The following is a 15,136-nucleotide window of genomic DNA, read 5'->3' as shown; positions in this document are numbered from 1 at the left end:
GACACATGCTCCACTATATTCATAGCAGCCTTATTTATAATAGCCAGAAGCTGGAAAGAACCCAGATGCCCTTCAACAGAGGAATGGATACAGAAAATGTGGTACATCTACACAATGGACTACTACTCAGCTATCAAAAACAATGACTTCATGAAATTCATAGGCAAATCGATGGAACTAGAAAATATCATCCTGAGTGAGGTAACCCAATCACAGAAAAACATATATGGTATGCACTTACTGATAAGTGGATATTATCCCAAAAGCTTGGATTACCCAAGATACAATCCACAGATCACATTAAGCTCAAGAAGAAGGATGACCAAAGTGCAGATGCTTCAGTCTTTCTTTTTTTTTTTTTTTTTTTTTTTTTTTTTTTTGGAGCTGGGGACCGAACCCAGGGCCTTGCGCTTGCTAGGCAAGCACTCTACCTCTGAGCTAAATCCCCAACCCTGCTTCAGTCTTTCTTAGAAGGGGGAACAAAAATATTCATAGGAGGAGATATAGAGACAAAGTTTGGAGCAGAAACTGAAGGAATGGCCATTCAGAGCCTGCTCCACATGGGGATCCAGCCCATATACATACAGCCACCAAACCGACAATGTTGCAGATGCCAAGAAGTGCATGCTGACAGGAGCCTAATATACCTGTCTCCTGAGAGGCTCTGCCAGAGCATGACAAATACAGAGGCAAATGCTCACAGCCAACCATTGAACTGAGAACGGGGTCCCCATTGGAGGAGTGAGAGAAAGGACTAAAGGTGCTGAAGGGGCTTGCAACCAAGGCTGGACCCCCCAGTGTCAGGGCGGGGAGGTGGGGAAGGGTGGGTGGTTGGGTGTAGGAAATGTAAATAAACAAATATCCAATTTAAAAAAAAAACAAAAAAAGAAAAAGACAAAAAGAAAAAAGAAAAGGTGCTCACCAAATTCATGTCATTTGTTAGTTAGAATGTGACTTAGCATGCGTTTCTTCTAACACCTGCTTGTGCTTGGCGTTATGCAAGCAGTGAAAGGAGACCTTGTCTCTGACTCTGAGGAGCTCAGGATGTACTCTGCAGGAAGGAGAACATGACTAATATTTTATCGAACACCTACTATATAACTAGGACCTCTCACAGAGGAAGTGAATAGGGGAGGGGCCATAATGGAACGCTGATTAATACTAACAGTCACTTAAGAATTTTGAATAGGGGGTGGGAAGGTAGCTCAGTGGTTAAGAGTATGTGCTGTCCTTTTAGAGGACCCAAGTTCAGTTTCCAGTATGCACCAAGGTGTTTTGTAATGGCCTACAACTCCAGCTGCTCCAGGAGATCTCATGTCTTCTGTCCTCCAAGAATTTTGAATAGATTAGATGGATGGCTCTAGGGAAATAAATGGAAAGTGCTCAAATCTAGGAACGAGGAGCTGGATAGAGGGAAAGTGAAGGCCTTGTTTTGAGGAGTTGAGGGCAAAAAACCAGTGTAAGATTATGGGTATCTTTGGCTCATAGGACATAGTGGAGGTGACATTTGTTCTCTGACCTGTGGAGTAAAGATAGAGCAAGGCCCGGGGGAAGTAAAAGAAAACGGATTTTAGTATCCAACAAATCTCCCATTTCAATATTTTAAAAAAGAGACTTGGGGGGCTGGAGAGATGGCTCAGTGGTTAAGAGCACTGACTGCTCTTCCAGAGGTCCTGAGTTCAATTCCCAGCAACCACATGGTGGCTCACAACCATCTGTAATGAAATCTGATGCCCTCTTCTGGTGTGTCTGAAGACAGCTACAGTGTACTTATATAGAATAAATAATCCAGAGAGAGAGGAGAGAGAGAGAGAGAGAGAGAGAGAGAGAGAGAGAGAGAGAGAGAGAGAGACTAATCTTATGCACATGGGTTAGCATCTTTGCACTACGGGCGTGCAAGGGCCTGTGGAGGCCAGGAAGAGGGTGTCTGCTCCTCTGGAATTACAGTGATTAATTAGCCACCTGTAGGAGCTGGGAACTGAACCCAGGCACTTTTGCCAGAGCAATAAGTGCAAGTGCTCTTAACCCCTGCAACGTCTGTCCAGACTATATACTTCTGTACACACAAGATAAGACTGTTTTTCTGGTTTTATTCTCCTTAGTTCTTAGAATTCTAACATTTAAAAAAAAAAAATCAAGCGAACAAAAAGTACTACTGGGCTGGAGAGATGCCTCAGTGGTTCAGAACACATAGGGCCCCCCAGAAGACCTGAGTTCAGTTTCCAGCACCCACGTCAGGCAGCTCACAAACCACCTGCCGCTCCAGCTCCAAGGGGCTTTGGCACCTCTGCATGGCGCATGCACATAATTTTTAAAACACAAGAGCTATCTTAGGGATTGATAAATGGATGAAAACGTCTTGTGTGTGCTACTTTTTAGTTAGTTCCTAGGAGCTAAAGAGATGCTGTTAGGGGTTGGGGATTTAGCTCAGTGGTAGAGCGCTTGCCTAGCAAGCGCGAGGCCCTGGGTTCAGTCCCCAGCTCTGAAAAAAAGAAAAAGAGAGAGAGAGAGAGAGAGAGAGAGAGAGAGAGAGAGAGAGAGAAAGAGAGAGATGCTGTTAGACATCTTGAACTACTCAGAAGACAGAAGCACTAGCTGGTATGAGTGCTATGCTATCCAGGCACCATGCACAGAGACCCAGTGAAATGTGAGCCCCAAATGGCATCCATACCCCAGGCTCTCCCAACACCATCTCACTTTTTTCTTTATTCCCTACCTGGAAGGTTATGCCGTGGGTGGGAATAAAAAACGTCTACTCTCCTGTGTCTTCCCTGCAGCTGCCAGCACTCTGTTTGCTGTGTTCTTTGCTGGCAAATCATTAAACAATCCCCCCAAAGGCAGGCCTCTTTCCCCGGGGCCACCCCATGGACAAGGAATCAGAGCTGTGGTCAAAGGCTGTTGGGCCGGAGCCTTGGGCTCTCTCCAACACAAGCCTTTCTTGGCCGTTGTCTCTTCTGAACACAAGCCTCTTTGGCCTGATGTCAGCCTCCCAATAGCTTCTGAGGGTACATTGAGCATCAGAGTTGGCTGGTGGCTTGAATAATCCGTGTGCATTTCCTCCTAATGTAATTCATAAGTGCAACCTCCCCGTGTCCCATCCCTTGTTTCTTTAGTGAAGCTCAGGCCCACCCCTCACAATGTTAGAAAGTAAATGTAATTCACGACACTGCCCAGGAGCCGGAGACTGCGATCAGCCACGTTGAACCATAGAGTGTCACCCAGCCCCATTCACCAGATGGCATTTACATGCTAGACTCAGAAGACTTAGTTGAACCGATCCATTTGGAGACAATGTCTGCCCCCTCTGAGCTTTTCAGCTACAGGGAAAGCCGGCTGTAGAAGACAGCGGCTGGAACGGAACTGGACACTAGGCTGAAAGACACCTGAACAAGTGTGAAGGTGACCAGTGGAAGCTAACCCTTTGCATGCTGAAGCTAAGCTCACAGTGAAGTTCAGATGAGCCTCTGGCAATTTGGACCCTCTGGTTTCCTTGGGTTTCACCCAGTTCTTTTCTTTCTTTTGCTTTTTGTTTTGTTCTGTTTATTGTTGCTTTGGTTTGAGATGGAATTTCTCAGTGTAGTTTTGGGGTGTCTTGGAACTCCCAGAGATCTCTCTGCCTGCTTCTACCCTCTGAGTGCTGGAATGGAAGGCCCTTACCACCACACCTGCTCTTTTTTGTCTTTTCATAAGTAACTGTCTGGCTTTAGTTTGGGGCCTTTTAAACTTAAAAGTCTTAACCGGTTTTGTTTTGTTTTGTTTTGTTTTGAGACAATGTTTCTCTGTGTAGTCCTGGGCTGTCCTTGGAACTCGATCTGTAGTCCAGGTTGGCCTTGAACTCACAAGATCCACCTGCCTCTGCCTCCTGAGTGCTGGGATTAAAGGCATGTGCCACCACGTCCAGCCAAAGTCTTAACCTTAACGATGACTTGGAAGCAAACAGCACCCACTCCAGCAGGTTTCCTTATTCCTACCACCTCAGACATGAGTTTGGCCAGAATCGAAACAGTGAAAGCACAAGGCAGAAGACAGTGAAGCTGTTTGAAACAGGTTGTTGGGTTAAGGACAATTAGTTCACTTACTGTGGGAGAGGAGAGTAAGCCCGGCCTCAGAACTTGGGCAAAGCTTCAGAAGCTTTCATCTTAGAAATGAAAGGATTGGTATTCTCCCTGAAAACGGCCACTTGACCGAGACCTTGGCTTCCCTGCAAGGGCCTCTCGGGATAGGGTTGAATAGACCGAACAGGCCTCCGGGGCTTCGGCACTGCAGAGCCCCAGGACTGTGTCAGAACTCAGTGATCTGCAGGGCTTCGTGGGATTCTTGGAGGTGGAGTCTTGAGTACTTCACCTGGTGGAGAATAGGTACCCAATTCACGTAACTAGGGTGCCCTTTAAGAAGCGTGCGTGTGTGTGTGTGTGTGTGTGTGTGTGTGTGTGTGCGCGTGTGCATGTGTGTGTTGGGAAAAGGCCACTCTGTAGCCCAGATGGGCTTCAAACCTAACCATTGTCTTGACTCAGACCCCAGGTGCTTAGCATCTTTTAAGATTTTAACCTTTGCGAGCTTCTTTTCTCAACCTTCAAGATATTTGATGTGACCACTGAGTCTTGATAGGTCCCTCTTATTTACTCATAACTATAACTTTCTAGTGCCTCTGTATCTGGAAATCGTTCCTAACAGAGGGGATGTTCTGAGAAATGTGATGGGTGCATTTGTCTTTGTGCCAACATGGTTACAAGCCAGTCCCTTGAGGTAGATTCTTTTTTTCCTCCTCTTCCTCCTCTTCCTCCTCCTCCTCCTCCTCCTCCTTTTTTCCTCCTCTTCCTCCTCTTCCTCCTCCTCCTCCTCCTCCTCCTCTTCTCTCCCCCACATCTCTTGTATTGTGTTTTCCAAAAGGAACTGTAATACAAGCTGTTCTCAAGCTCACTATGTGCCTGAGGCTGGCCTTGAACTCCTGATCTTCCTGTCTTTATCTCCTGGAGTGCCAACACACCCAGCTTGTACATGTGGCAATAGAATCTCTTGGTTGTTGTTGTTGTTGTTGTTGTTGTTTTGAACCACAACCCAGATTGCCTTGAACTCTATAAAACCAAGAATGACTGAACTGATCCTGCCTCTGCCTCCCAAAGTCCTGGGATTATAGGCATAGTCACCATGATTCATTTAATATGGTACTGGAGATCAAACCGAAGGCTTTGTGTATGCTCTGCCAATTGAGCTACATTGCCAGCCCCTTGTGTGGGGGTTTTGACAGGATCTCTATAGCACAGAGTAGACTAGAATTCATGGTTATTCTCCTGCCTCAGCCTACCAGTTATAGGCATTTTATGTGTACTTGCATGGCTTCTTTCTGGAGCCAAGGGGGTCTTTTTCTTTCTTTTTTTCTCCTTAGCATACAACTAAGGAGCTTTTTGGAATCTTCCTATGTAGCCCTAGCCGGCCTGAGAGTCACTACATGGACTGAGGTAGTCTTAACTGTGTGGCATCATTCCTGCCGCCTTTGCCTCCCGAGTGCTGGAATTGCAGGCATGCAGCAGCATGCCCTGCTCAGCATGGCTTCTTGATGCGCTCAAGAGACAAGGTAAAAATGAAACGTAGCGAGCGGCTGCCAGCACACAGCAAACTTTCCGTAAGTCCAGGGTGTTAAATAATGATTTAAAAAAAACAACAGTCTAGGAGATGGGCGAGCCATTAGCACAGTGGTTTAGCACCTGCGCCGGTCTGTGTACGGACGTGATGCACCTTTACAACGGTCAACACCGTGGATCTGTTTCCATCAGCATTGCCGGGAATGCCAGGATGGGCTGCGCTCCAGCGGTGTAACCTCCATCCTCGGCAGCCTCATTGGACCTCGTCACCCAGCAGTCATCAATGATGGGAACGTTGTGTGGGTGTGTGACTCAGGGGTGGCATACGATCTGCACATGGAGTGGTGGCTGAGAGCCCCCTCTGCCTGGCACTGCCACGTGGCCTTTGCTTACATTCAAGGCATTCCTGAAGCAACCCAAGTAGCCAGCTCCTGTTTCTTCTGCTTTTGAACCTTCCACACAAAGAGGCTAGGCAGAGTGTGGGGTAGGAAAGCCCCACCGAGTCAAGAGGTCTAATTGCGTCATGGAGCTTTGACTTGGTCAGAGATGGGGACAGATACATTTCAAACGGAAGAATGAGGCCTTTCCTACGGGGTGGGGCAGCCGGGAGAGGAGAGCCGGGCGAAGGAGCATTGTTTCTGTGTGAGCTTTTGTGACCTCTGGTTTCAGGACACACCTTTCCCAGCCCAATCTAACAGGGGCTATTCACCTGAAAAGCAGCTCTGCACAGAGTCTGCCCTTGTGGCAGACTAGAAGCCACACTGCGGTGGCGGCCCCTTTTCATCTCAGTACTGGGAGGCAGAGGCAGGCAGATCTCGGAGTTCGAGGCCAGCCTGGTCTACAGAGCCAGTTCCAGGACAGCCAGTGCTACACAGAGAAGCCCTGTCTCTTGGGGGACGAGGGTTTGTAAGAAGAGATGATATTAAATCCTATCAGGAAGAAGGAGGCTGAGACTGGGAGGCAGAGAGCAGAGAGGCCCCCAGGCTCTGGCTGGCGAAGCCGAGAAGCCTAGATTCTGAAGCCTTTGGGCCCAGTTGCCTGGATTGTAGCTCTGGGAGGGGCTATGTGCTCACTTGGGAAGGAGGATACCTCTCTGGCTTGTAGACTTGGAGGCAGGGTGATGCAGACAGGGTAGGGACTCTGTCTAGAATGTAACCTCCTTTAACGAGAGTTCCATTTTCTTCTTCTGTGAGAAAGCAAGTTGTCTTTGAGGTAGGGCCTTGTCATATTGCCCAAGTCCCAGTGATCCTCCCACCCCATCCTCTCCAATAATTTGAAGATCTCAGATGGGCAGGACCCAGGCTAAGCATTCAGCAACTTGTATCCACTTTGTAAACTATTTCCAGTTTATTCCTTCCTTCGTTTAAAAGTTTATTTTACTGTTTATGGATATGGGTGTTTTGCCTGTGTGTATGTATGTGCACTACATATGTGCTTGGTGCCATGGAGGCCAGAAGAGGGGGTCAGATTCCCTTCAACTGTAGTTACAGGCAGTTGTGAGTCACTGGTTCTAAGTACCAGGGATCAAACCCTGGACCTCCAGAAGAGCAGTCAGTACTCTTACCCACGGAGCCATGGCTCCAGTCCTGTTTTTCATTCTTACACCAGGCCTTTTATATGTAAAGCCCCAAACCAGACTTCCTGGGCCTTTCCCTCTTCCTGCCTCTCTATTTCACTTGTCCACTCTAGCTTTCTTCTGGTCCACCCTAGCCTCTCTGCTCCCTAGCTTCCCTCCCCACCAGCATGATCCTCTGTAGCTTAAAAAAGCACACAGTTGGGGTTGGGGATTTAGCTCAGTGGTAGAGCACTTGCCTAGCAAGTGCAAGGCCCTGGGTTCGGGTCCCCAGCTCCGGAAAAAAAAAAAAAAAAAAAAAAAAAGCACACAGTGTCCAGGCAGGCCATCCCAGCACGTGAGAAGTAGAGGCCTGAGGACCATCCAAGGCTAGCCTCAACCTCACAGTGAATCTGAAGCCAGCCTAGACTACACGAAACCCTGCCTCAAAACAAAATAAAATATAAAATAAGACGTTTTCTTTATAAAAGAGATGGTAACAAAGAGAAAGCCTTCTGGTAATTTCCCAACATTTGAACTTCATGGGGAGACTCTGCCGTCTCAGAGACAGGTTCTCGTGGGAAGAGTTTCCAGACCCAATCGCAGTTAGGATCTCGTTCGCAGCAGGTGAGCATCAATCTCTTTAAAGAGAGGGCCAGGTGAGCAAACCCAGAGCCCCTGTGAAGTTGTTGCAGTGCGGAAGGGAGCCAGGAGAGCCAAACCCATAGGCTGGTCTGCCTTCCTCCGCCACCCAGCAGCAGGAGCTCTGTTTTATGATGCTGGTGTGTCCAGCCACCCGAGATAAAAGCCAGGTAGTTCTAAGTTCAAGTAATGGAGGTTGCACTGCTAAGGATGATTATAAAATCTGGAAAGAGGAAGTAGGGAGAAGGACGCCTTTGATGTCTGGCCAATGCTCCTGATTACAAAGGCAAAATTGTAGCGGGGTGGTGAAGTTACCTGTCCAAGGCCCTGGGTGAAGGTCTGAGTGCCGAATCAAGAGAACTAAAAGGTTATTGCAGCAGAGGCAGGGGGAGGAGAGGACCGGGAAACCGGGAGAGAGCACAGAAGGCTCTGCAGAAGCCCACGCCCAAGAGGAGGAGAGAGATGCTAAAGAACTAAGACCAGCAGTAAAGTCCAGAGCTCAGCGGAGCCCTGGAATGCCCTCGGCGAGGCCGCAGTGAGTTCACACGGGAAGAAGGCGGGCTCGGAACTGGAAGAGCTTGTTCGGTGGGTTTGCAGGGCCGAGAACAGGAGGGAAGTGACCGAGGATAATGAGCCGTCCCAGACTGTACCTGGCAGAACGCTGCCTTTGAGAGGCACCGTTGACCGCCAGTGAGGGAGGAGTCATAGAGAGCTTTGTCTCTTCCAGGAATAAGAAGAGAATTATTATTGCGAGAACCATAATAAAGCCAGCTCCCGTTTAATGAGCACTAGCACTTGGTCTGTGCTGAGCACTTAACTAGTCATTATCTCTCGTCTTCAGGACAAGCAGAAACCATTTTTTCCCCTTGTTGTTCCCATTCTGAAATGAAGGCTAGGATGCCCACAGACTAACTTGCCCAAGGTCCTGCAGGTAAATGGTGAGATCAACCCAACCTCTGTCTTGGGAGTAAATCAAACCAGAAAGAATAAGTTCTAGGAAGAACTGTGGACTTAAAGCTATGAAATACAGCTGGTGCAACAGGCACACCTGCCATCCTGGCGCTGAGTGGGCTGACACTGGAGAGGCAGGAGCTCAGGTCAACCCAAGCTACATTGTCAGACCCTGTCTCTAAAACGTGAGCTAGCAGCTGCCCTCTCCACCTGTAGTCCTAGCTACTCCAGAGGCTAACACAGAAGGGCCAGACGTTCATGGCAACCCAAGCAACATAGGAATACCATGTCTCTTAGAACAAAAGGATTTTTAACACAAGACATGCACACGCGGGCATGAACGCATGCACTAGTTTACATGTTGTTGCCAAGGGGTTGTGTGTGCAAAGCCAGTTTGAAACCTGAGTGTTCTGCCCCTGGCAAGTATTCTCTCCTGACTTCTCCCTCGTGGTACCTCTAGGACAGGTGCATCCCAGCTCATGGCCTTTCTTAGGAACACACCAGTCACTAATCCTTAATTTCCTCCAGTTTCTGGGAGCCCCGCCCAGCCATGCCCTCACTGGATTTCAAAAGCTCTCACCTTCTAGTGTTGCTGAAAGAATGGGCAGGTGAGCACTTCCCTATTTGTGTTTAAGGAGCCTTTGTCCCCTAGATCTGATCTGCTGTCTCCCCAGGAGCCCTTCTTTGGGCTGGAATGCCTGGAAGGTGTCCCCACCCCCAGGCCCCAGCAGCAAGCTTCCTAGCCAGGTCATGAAGAATCTTGGTGGGAATGACTGGTTTTCATGTTTTGTCTGAAGGGACTTGCAAAGCTCTCATTGTAACTAAGTCAAACCATGCAAAATGTGGCAAGTGTGTTCCTTACACTACTGATGGGACTGTACAAGAAATAGCACATATTATCTGTTAAATCTGACTCCAAGGCCCTAGTTCTCAAAGTGACCAGAAAATTGATTCCCTTCACAAAGTAGCACAAGAATCTGGGGTTTTCTGAAACCTAGACTAGCTAGGCAACCCTCTGGTAGCCAAGCTCATCCCCGCAAATGTGTTATCCAGACGCAAGTGCTCTTTGAGATTAGAGGAGGAAGAGTCAGTCAGAGCTGTAGCTCAGAGAAAAGCATTCGTGTCTCACATGTGCAAGGTCCTGGGCCCCATCTCCAGCACTGAAAAAAAAAAGGTTTGGATATATTTGTCTGTGTATGTGGCTCAGTCTATAACGTGCGTGCCCAGCAGCGTGAAGCCTGGGTTCCACCCCAGCCCTGAGTCAACCAGATGTTGGGGCACATGGCTATAACCTCAGTACTCAGTGAAAATCAGAAACGCAGTCATCCTCAGCTACTTACCGAGTTTGAGGCTAACCTGGGCTACATAGGACCTTGTCTTGGAAAGAAGCAAAGAGAGAACTGGAAGAAGGGAAAGGGGGAAGTATCTGAGGCGATGCTTCTCTGCTTTGGTCATTCTGCAGGGACCAGACTCCTCCTGGGGCACAGGCTTCAGATTCCCACTGCTGGGTGCATCGAGGTCCTGCCTATCCCTTTAAGGTGCATCTAGGTCCTGCCTATCCCTTTAAGGTGCATCTAGGTCCTGCCTATCCCTTTAAGGTGCATCTAGGTCCTGCCTATCCCTTTAAGGTGCCTCTAGGGCTTGCCTATCCCTTTAAAGTTCTGGAGACAGGACCTTCCCTCCACACTCCACTTCTTTCTGCCCTCAGGACACTCACGCTTCCTCAAACAGTTCACTTTTCACCAAAGCCAGGAAGAAAGGTCTTCAGCCAGCGTTGGTCTTTGGCAAATGCTCCTGAGGCAAGGAGATGGAGAGAAAAGACAGGAAAGGAAATACAGGAAGAATAAGAAAGCTTTTGTTACTTCTGTCCTCCAGTTCCAAGTCCTCCTTACCTACTCCGCTCACCCATCTTCCTCAGAGCAGCCATGGCCAAGGTTCTGGTGTACTCTAAATTATCGTCAGCCATCTGGTTATAGACTCTCAATAACTACTCAGCAAATCCTGAATACCCCATGTATGACAGGCACTGATAGGACAGTGGCGGGGACAGGTGGCCCGGGGGCTGAGGAGGAAAGACAGGAGACAGACGCACCACAGTGGGGTTAAGACTATGGCTAGGGAAATAAAGGACAGAGTGGCAAATGTCAAAAGTGTGTTTAGGGAAGTGACGCAGGTTGTTAATTTTGGACAGGAAATGATGAGGGGCGGGGCTGGGATAAGAAGAATAAGAAGAGGTAAACCCAGGCCAGCCACAGTCTTTAAAAAATGTGTCCGTGTGTCTCTGTGTGTGCTGTGCATGCACACACACAATTTGTATGCGTGGGCATGTGTCCCATAGCATACCTGTGGAGGTCAGATAGTCAACTTTATAGAGTTATCTCCTTCTGTGCAGTTTTCTGTGACTCCAAGGTCGAGGCTCACCCAAGTGCCTTTACTCACCAAGCCATGTCCCGGAGCCCAGGACAGGGCGTCAAGAGTGCAGACGTCATCCCGAGAGCTCCGAGGAGCCTAGTGAGAGCTCTCCATAGAGACAAGCATGCTCAAGTTAGTCCTGAAGCCACTCTTGCTGCTGTATGAAGGGATGGCTAAGGCAACCCTAGCTAAATTTGTAGTGAGCCAGGGCAGCAATGGTGGCAGCAGGTGGGAATGAGCTGGGCGGAGTTGGAAGAAACTGAAGTAAAGAGACAGGCAGGGAGCTAATGGTCTCCTGAGCCTCCCATCTTACGATGAACCTGGAAAAGGACTAGATGGTTTCTCTCTGCCTGGGGCCACAGGAGAGGGATTTCTGGGGCAGTTGCAGTGAGAAGGGTGGAAGTGGAAAAGCATTTCTATAGAACTGATCAAATTTGGCGAGTCATTCATTCATTCATTCATTCTGTCCTTCCTTCTTCCTTTCCTCTGTTGGTTTTGAGACAGGGTCTCACTGTGTAGCTCTGGCTGTCCTGGAACTCACAAAGATCCTTCCTCTGCCTCTGCCTCTGCCTCTGCCTCCTGAGTGCTTGGGAACTGGTAGTTTGTCGATTTCTTACATGTTGACATTTGAAGGAACTGAGGAGACTGGGAGGTTAGCCCCTAGCTGGGTGACATCATGCTTCTGACCCCTGAGAGGGATTAGATACTACACAGTGATTCATTCAGGCTTGAGCAAGGCTGGGTTTGAGGTATCTCATTTAAGATCCTTCCCTCAGAAGGATCTAGAGGGCATTTGGACACAGGGGTCTGGCACCCTAGAGAAGATGAGGCTGCGGAGAACCATGGCTGTGGGTTGGTTGGTTCACTCGCAGCCCACCCACCCTGTGGACCAGATAGTGGTGGCACATGGCTTTAATCCCAGCACTCCAGAGGGCAGTGGCGGGTAGATCTCTGTGAGTTCAAGGCCAGCCTGGTCTGCAAAGCAAGTTCAGGACAGTCAAGGCTACACAGAGAGACCCTGTCCCCCCCAACCCCCCAAAAGAGTGTGTGGGGGGAGCACCTAGGACAACATCTGGGGGTCACCGGCATTCTAGGGGTCTGTACTTGGGCCTTTCGATTGGCTGGGCCTCATGGTGCACACTTCTCTCAGTACTTGGGAGGCAGAGGCGAGAAGGAGGCTTGCCGCAAGTTGCTGGTCTACATAGTGAGCCCTGTCTCAAACAAACAAACAAAGAAAAAAAAAAAAAACGGAAAAGACACCATATAAATAAGTAAGGCAAGTAACTTAGCTTTAAGTTGATGGAAAATAAGTTTTCAAAGTCAAATGTAAACATTACAAACAGGTGTTCACGTAGCTCAGGCTGGCCTGAAACTCATTATGTAGCCTAAGCTGGACCCGTTGGCTTTCCTTCTGTCTCAGCCCTCTGAGAGCTGCAATTGCCATCCTGTGACCCCGTGCCCAGCTCTTTCGTTTGTTTTGCCTTTTTCCCTTTAATGTATTTTCCTATTTGCTCTGATCTGGTGGTGTCAGTTACCAGCATGAACTCCCCACCTCCAACCCCCTTTTATCTGGTTTTCAAGAACAGAGTTTCTCTGTAACAGAGCCCTGGCTGTCCTGGAACTAACTGGCTTTATTTAGACCGGGCTGGCCTTGAGCTCACAAAGACCTGCTTGCCTCTGCCTCCTGAGTGCCTGGACCAGCTGTGTCCTCTAGGGGGCCTTACTTAGCCTTTCGGTGCATGCCTTCCTCATCTTCAAAGAAGGGACAACAGCTTTCTACTTCATAGTGATATGTAGGTGCTTAGAATGGTTAGTGCAAGCCATTACTCTCTTCGTGATCACTGTTGGCCAGGTCAAAGGAGGCTGGCCCTGCATTCATAGTGAGCCCATGATGGCAGAGAATGGAGTCAGGTGAGCTAAGTTCTAGTCCTGCACGACCTTGGCTTCTTGTGCTCCAGGAGGCAGTGCCTGTCTCTCGGTGAGATAGAGCCTGAGGCCCTGAAAGGCAGGAGACAGTTAAAATGGCGGCTGCCTCTGGTTCTCATACCCTCAGTTGCTGGTTCAGAATCAGGCAATCTGATGACTTCTTCTCTAGGTCCTCCTCCCCTTCCACCTGGCCAGGGGCATCCTTCAACAGTGCTGCTCTGGACAGTGGTTCTGTTAACTCTGGGGACAGAGTAGTGGGTAAATATTTGTACATCTTCCCCTCTCCCGATCTGCCCTCTGCTCCGTGTGAGGGGGTCTTAGGATCTCAGAGAACTGGTCCATGAAGAAATGACAAGCTAGTCAGAGCAGTGCACTTCTGCGGTTAATTTCTGCATCCTACGAGTCTCTGTTATGTCGAAGCAGCCATATCTGACTCTCCACCACACAGATTCCCTCTGAATCACCAGGGGACTCCTCCTGGGAGCCTGTGTGATCCTGTGGTCCCCACTGCATGGTCTAAGTTTTTCAGTCTCTCCAGCCTCATCTGCCATCTCGTCATGCCTGGCCCATCTTCCTAGAGTCTCATCTCAGCCTGTGGCTTCCTCTGCCAGAATGACCTCTCCACCCTCACCTCTTCTGTTGGTCTTCCGGGTGACACATTTAATCAGTCCCCAGCAAGGCTACTGAGTCACTCTCGTGATGATAATCACTCTCTTCCTTATATGGAATTATTAGTCTCTGCTCCTTGTATCCTCCCACAGTCCGTTGGACACACTAGCACCATGACACCATAATGCCGTGCGTTTACATGGCACAGTGGGAGCCTTCCGGCTTGGTAGAGTGAAATGATGAAGGGAAGGTGGGGACGATGGCTTAGTCTGTACAGTGCTTGTCACACGAAGTGAGGACTGGAGTTCAGCCTCCCCGGCACCATGTTTAAAAAGCTGGCCACCAGCTGAAGAGACACCACTTGGTTCAGAGCGCTGGCCACTCTTGCAGAGAGCCTGGGTTTGGTTTTCAACCCCCACAAGGCAGCTCACAGCCGTCTATAATTCCAGTGTAGGGGATGTGATGCCCTCTTCTGGCCTCTTCAGGTACCAGGTACACAAATTCTGCATGTTCGGGCAAGCACTTATACATACAAAATAGGAATATAAATCGTGCCTGTGTGGTGAGAGCGCACGCTTTTAATCCCAGCACTTGGGAGGCAGAGGCAGGTGAATCTCTACGTCTGAGGCCAGCCTGGTCGACATGGTGGTGCACACCTGTAATCCGAGTGCTGAGGAGACAGGGAGACAGATACAGGCAAGTCCCTAGGGCATGCTGGCTAGCCAGCTTAGCCTAGTTAACAAGCTCCAGGCTCACTGAGAGACCCAGTCCCAAACAGTACGGTAGCAAGCAATGGGTTGATAATTCCAATATCAAGCTAAAGCCAGTGTATTCACTGAAGAGAGAGCAGGTCAGCCTCATGCCTTTCATTTTCTGGAGACAAGAGCACATAACCTTCCTCCCACACTAAATGTCCATTACCACCAGCCCAGTAATCCTTAAATTCTGGAACCCCAACACCCCTACCCAGAGGTTTTACTATCAAGGCTATGATGCAAAGCAAGGTGGTCCCTATTGATTGACAGCCCCTTCCGGCAGCTTGCTTGCTCCCATGAGGGGCACACAGGCAATGTGAGAACAGCAGGAGCTGTTATACAGAATTACAAGGCACAGGACAGAATCTACAGGGCAACCACTGATGGGGTGAACCAAAGAGACATCGGTACCGCCTGGCACTGCCTCAGGATGGGGCAGAAGGTGCAGGTGCAGAAGCACACAGCATTCTCAGAGCCCGGCATCTAAGAGGAGCAGGAGAGTGCTCTCAGCGCTTAGAGGTTGGGGAGCAAGGAATCAGGAGACACTGTGGTCAGGAGAGGAGCCGTCTGTGTTTGGTATGTTTGGAAAGGTATGCCTTAAGGGTCCTACAGCTATTTGACAGCAAGTTCATTTAAGTCCTCACCACGGTACCTCTCCTTCCCACCCGTCCCCATCCCCTCTACCTCCAACACGTCTGAAGTGACAA

General features: G+C 49.1%; 1 protein-coding gene across 1 annotated transcript in view; it reads left to right on the top strand.

Annotated features, from left to right (window-relative positions):
* Rnf43 (ring finger protein 43) overlaps window positions 1–15,136 on the top strand; it is a 73,229-nt gene that overhangs the window by 39,610 nt on the left and 18,483 nt on the right. The window lies entirely within an intron of this gene.

This window comes from Rattus rattus, chromosome 9 (genome assembly GCF_011064425.1).
Source record: "Rattus rattus isolate New Zealand chromosome 9, Rrattus_CSIRO_v1, whole genome shotgun sequence".
NCBI lineage: Eukaryota > Metazoa > Chordata > Mammalia > Rodentia > Muridae > Rattus > Rattus rattus.
This window is presented reverse-complemented; position numbering and strand designations above follow the sequence as displayed.